We start from the raw sequence: 6,000 nt of genomic DNA on the forward strand, positions 1-6,000 counted from the left end.
TGAGAGGCTCTAAGCTATTTGAATATCTTAAGCTTCCTGTGCCTCTCTAGGCTGAGAGACTGTAAACAATCGTATGCATAGCTGTAGGAGTCCGGGTAAACTTGTCAGGCGAGTTAGAGAGCTATCTGAGGGGTTTGGATTTAAACACTCCTAATGCCCAGGAACTTTATTAACTGCAGCTGTAAGTTAACTCTTTATCAGAGAGAGCGAGATGGTGGTGGGGGACAGCCCCCAGAAAGTCAGAGGTGAGAGCACAAAGCAGTGAAGTAGGCAGACTCTGGTTTTGGGGGAAGATGCTCGAGAATATCCAGGGGGACTCCTGAGGCTCGATCCCGCCCTTGCGTATGCCGAGCCTCCTTCCTCATGACCTTTGCCATGGGTGGAGGTCCTCACGTCGGCTCCCGGCAGATAGTATTGTTGTTAAAATGTTCTTTCTATTCTAAAAGTATCCCCCAAAAAGCCTATGAACACGTTGAAGTCACAGGAAATGGCATCCATGACAAACTGCTTCTATTTTCTTGGCCTAGGTTTATCCAAGGTATTAGACCTAGCTTTTGAGGGGTTTGTTTGGATATTAAGCAAGAAATTCAAAAATTAAAACAAGAGAGTAGTTAGTAGAGTAACAGGTAAATTCAAGTCATTATAGTATTATCAGTTCCTTAAAAATTGATGTTGATATTGATAATTGTGATAATCTCAGTTCTTCAATAAATTCATTAAAACGCATGTTTAAAATATTTATCCAGAAATCCATGATTATTAAGACAATATAATTCAGCTAACATGTGCTGACTGAAAGGTCTTTGATGGGCTGGGATTTTGTAACTCCTGGAACTGGCCAGTGTTTTTAGCACCACACACTCTCTGGATAAGCTATCTGAACGACTGATTCAATTGGCCAGGCAGTCGATCTGAATTGGTTCTTGAGACAGTATTTATCAAAGAGACATGGCTCTGAGTGATGCGTGTGGCTGCCAGCATTCACACCTCACGCTCCCACAATGACGTGCGGATGTAATGGGCTCCTCTCAAGCTTTAATTTGGCAAGGAATCCCTGCCTCTGAAAGCAAGGAGGTGACAGCGGTCTGAGGAGGCTCACAGTGTACAGGAGAAATTACAGAGCTGCAAAGACAGGCCTCTGCTCTGTCAATACCATCGTCGTCATTTACTATTTATCAGGGCGTCCACAGCGTGCCTTGTCCTTTATGGGCTGCAGACGCCACTGTGCATCAGAAGAGAGAAGGAGATGCGAGTCAGCACATGCAAACACGAACCGATACCTGGCGCCGTCCAATGTTCACCTGATATTTAGGAAGACGCTGCTCACTGCTGAGTCTTGAGATTGTACGAAGTGGTGGGAACAACCCATCCTGTACAACAGGCCTTCGACAGCAGAAGCAGCAAAGGTGACAGGAAGAGAATCTTCAAGGAGTGATCCTAATATAAAGATACAGCTGAAGGCTGCATTGAGAGAATCTTCAAGGAGCGATCCTGGTATAAAGATACAGCTGAAGGCTGCATTGAGAGAATCTTCAAGGAGCGATCCTGGTATAAAGATACAGCTGAAGGCTGCATTGAGAGAATCTTCAAGGAGCGATCCTGGTATAAAGATACAGCTGAAGGCTGCATTGAGAGAATCTTCAAGGAGCGATCCTGGTATAAAGATACAGCTGAAGGCTGCATTGAGAGAATCTTCAAGGAGCGATCCTGGTATAAAGATACAGCTGAAGGCTGCATTGAGCATGCGCTGTCTGTCTTTTTTCGTAGAGGTGAAGTGAAGAAGGGAGATGCAAAGCCTTATATTTCAAGCATCACATGTAAGAGGTTAAACGGCTCTGAGAACTCATTTGTTTCTGGGAGGTTAGTGTAGAATAATAGAAAACACTCTGTACTGAAGCAAAGATTTATATTTTGATGTGAGTCAATACCATCAGCAATTTTGATTTGATTTTATACTTCTACTCTAACAATTTATTAATTTTTTGATTGAAAAGTAACAGGAGAAATTATATAAAGTTTTAAAATATATAAAGAATATAATAAAAGTCAATTTCTTAAATTAACCACATTTAACATTTTGTGTGCTACATTTCCATTCAGTCATATTTCCATTTAGAAAGCCTTTTCCTTATGAAACTTTTAATTTTCTCTCTGCCATTAGAACATTAAGTACTTTCTCATTTAATATTCTAGCAAATGATTTATATTATTCTTTTCAATAGCTGATTATTAAAAATTCTTTATGACACATAAATGGAAAATATATTTCTGGAACAAAAAGTCATGCCCACTTTATATTTTGATGGATACAAACTAATGCTTTTTTAATACTTATTACAAAATATTGGCTATATTCTTCCAATACATCCTTGAGCTTATCTTACAACAAATAGTTTGTACCGCCAACTCCCTTACTCATATATTGCTCTTCTCCCTAACTCCACTGGTAATCACTAGCTTGTTCCCTACACCTGTGTGTGTGTGTGTGTGTTGGCTTCCCTGGTAGCTCAGTGGTAAAGAATCTGCCTGCCAATGCAGGTGACTGGAAGGTCAGGAAGATCCTCTGGAGAAGGAAATGGCAACTCACTCCAGTATCCTTGCCTGAGAAACCCCATGAACAGAGGAGCCAGGCAGGCCACAGTCCACAGGGTGCAAAAGAGTCAGATGCAACTTAGCACCTAAGCAACAACAGCAATACATTTAACGCAATGCATACATCTGCGATGTTCAGTCGCTCAGTCGTGTCTGACTCTCTGCAGCCCCATGGACTGCAGCATGCCAGGTTTCTGGTCCTTCACCAACTCCTGGACTCAAGTCCATTGAGTCGGTGATGCCATCCAACCAACTTGTCCTCTGTCGTCCCCCTCTCCTCCTGACTCTGCAGTGTCTTCTCAGTGCAGTGGGATGACCCAGAGGGATGGGATGGGAAGGGGTGGGAGGGGGTTTCAGGATGGGGAACACATGTACACCCATGGCTGATTCATATCAATGTATGGCAAAAGCCACTATAATATTGTAATTAGCCCCCAACTAAAATAAATAAATTATATAAAAAAAGAGTCTTCTCCAACACCATATATATGTATGAGTCTATATATTGTATATATATATATATATATATATATATACACACATATATCTCACATTTTCTTTATACATTCACTGGTTGATGGACACGGGTTGATTTCATATCTTGGGTATCATAAATAATGCTATTATGAACACTGGGGTGCATGTGTCTTTTTGAATTAGTGTGTTTTTGTTTTTGCTTATACCCAAGAGTGGAATTGCTAGGTCATATAGTACTTCTGTTGTTAGTTTTTTGAGGAACCACCATACTGTTTTTTTGCCATTATTGCAACAATTTACATTCCCACCAACAGTGTATGAGGGTTCACATTCTGGCCAGCATTTGTTGTTTGTAGGCATTTTGATGATAGCCATTCTGACAGCTGTGAGATGATACCTTATTGTGGTTTTGTGTGCATTTCCATGATGTTTAGCGGTACTGAGCATCTTCTCTTGTGATTATGGGTCATCTGCATTTCAGCTTTGGAAAAATATCTATGCAGCTCCACTGCCTATTTTTTAATTGGGTTTTTTGTTTGATGTTGGGTTGTATGAGGTGTTTATATCATTGGACATTAATCCCTTATCAGTCATATCATTTGCAAACATTTTCTCCCATTCAGTAGGTTGTTATTTTGCTGCACAAAATGCATAAGTTTAATTTGGTCCCATTTGTTGATTTTTGCTTTTATTTCCTTTCCTTTAGCAGATGGAATCAAGGCTTCCCAGGTGGTGCTAGTGGTAAAGAAACCACCTGCCAATGCAGGAGACATAAGAGACATGGGTTCCATCCCTGGGTCGGGAAGATCCTCTGGAGGAGGAAATGCAACCCACTCCAGTATTCTTGTCTGGAGAATCCCAGGGACAGAGCAGCCTGGTGGGCTACAAAGTCCATGGGGTTGCAAAGAGTCAGACAGGACTGAAACACTAACACTCTCATTTTGACGGTTTTACTCACTGGAGATACTTAGCGTAGACAACACCATAGAGACAAATGTCGAATGGTGATTGTCAGGTGCTGGGGTAACAGGAAATGGAGAATTTCTGTTTAATGTGGGCAGAGCTTGTTTTTCAAGATGGAAAGAGTTATGGAGATGAATGATGGTGGTTTCACTACATTATGAATGCATTTAATATCCTGGACTATATAGTTAACACATTTAGAATGGTACATTTCATGCATTTTTCCACATTAAAAAAGATGAGAAAAAAGGTATGCATATATCTCACAGGGGCAAGAAAAGAATTTACATTATAAATTTTCTAAAGAAAGTGATCTAATAAAGGTTTGGTCAAGGACGAAGAGTCAGGAAGAAACTGGGGACAACGATATCCTCTTGGTTACAGAATATCATTCCCTTGAAACATGTATTCCCTTGAAACATATTTTAGTTGCATTTATGTGCTTTTCCTATAGAAGAATTTTACTTTAATTTTGAAATGATTAAAGGTTTTTGATTTGTGTTGGTTTAAGAGGCCCTTGTTACTTTTAAATTAAAATTTGTTTCCAATGCTTTTCTTTTTGCTACACTGGCCTTTAATTCATCTGAACTTATTTTTATAAGCTAATGTTTTTCTCCAAATTTTTTATCTGTTTAATTACCCTGGTACTCTTCAGCTAACAGTGGTATTGGTGCCAACTTTATTTTGTACCATGCCATGTTTATATACCCATGGCCCTATTATTGATGTCACCCTAATCCCCCAGCCTGCATGTAACTCATGGGTGAGATGCCAGTCATCGGAAGAACAGACAGGAGAGTGTTCTTGGTTAAGGAAGCAGAAAATGCAGCAGTCCCAAGATGGAAGGGTCTCCTTTTTAAAGAAAGAATAGTAGACTGGGATGTCTAGAGTGTCCTAAGTCAAGGTTCATGATGAAATGTAAAAGATTCACGGGGCAAGACCACGCAGGATGCTGTGGTTGCTGCCTCTGGGTGGGGCCTCAGCCTGGTGAGACTCGCAAGGTGCATGGCAGGACACACTTTTGGTCACTGCTCCTTCAGAGCAGATTGGAGGTAAAGTCTGTCCTTCTCTACACCGCCCTGGCCCTCTCTCATCTCATTCCAAGCAGTTGGGTTGAGATGGGGAGTGGGAGAACCCACAGCTGGATTGAATAGATGGCAGAAAAGCACAGTGTGGAGACAGGAAGGTGGGAGTTCTATCCAAATAACTTGGTTGCTTAGATTATGCAGTCTCTTCCAGACTCGGCTGATGAAGATGTCCTTGTAAACAGCTCCCTTGCTCCCCTTCTGTTTGTTCATCCCAATTTTTCTCAGATCTAAATCATAAGGATGAGATCACTAGGCAACATTTAACCCAGCTCCTCATTTTTGCTTTAATGAATGTACTCAATGCCTTCCCAAACCTACTAATTTATTTCCTGGAGTAGAGTGAGAATGAGAATGAAGAATGAAGTCGTGAAAGAATGACTGACTCTCACTGGCTTAGTAAATTTGCTGGTGGACCACGTGGGCAAGATGGCATCCAAAGGAAGATGAGGAGAAGCCAGCAGGTCTGCATGGCACAGAAAAATGAAGAATCTGACCTCCTGCCCTAATGATTCACTGAGCTTGTTTCTCCTTTTTCTCTTTAAAAATTGTCTTGCTGAGCAGATCATTTGAGTTGATGTCTGAACACAAGCCCACCTTCTCCCCAGATTGCCAGCTTTTCTGAGTAAAGCATCTTTCCTTTCTGGGTCTGCTAAGTTATTGGCTTTTGTAGCTTCTTTATCTGCTCCATGTAGCCCTTTCTTTTGAATTCCTCAGTCCCTCCTCTTTAGCTGCTCCCTAACGAAGCACACACCTCTTCCTTACAGGATTGTGTCTTTGGATTCTCCAGGTGTCAGACGATCACACAATGGTGCTCGAGAAGGAGGCAGAATTCATAGGGCCCATCCCAGAACCACCTGTGATTTCCCAGAGCTTCCATAAC

This window comes from Bos javanicus, chromosome 27 (assembly GCF_032452875.1).
Source record: "Bos javanicus breed banteng chromosome 27, ARS-OSU_banteng_1.0, whole genome shotgun sequence".
NCBI lineage: Eukaryota > Metazoa > Chordata > Mammalia > Artiodactyla > Bovidae > Bos > Bos javanicus.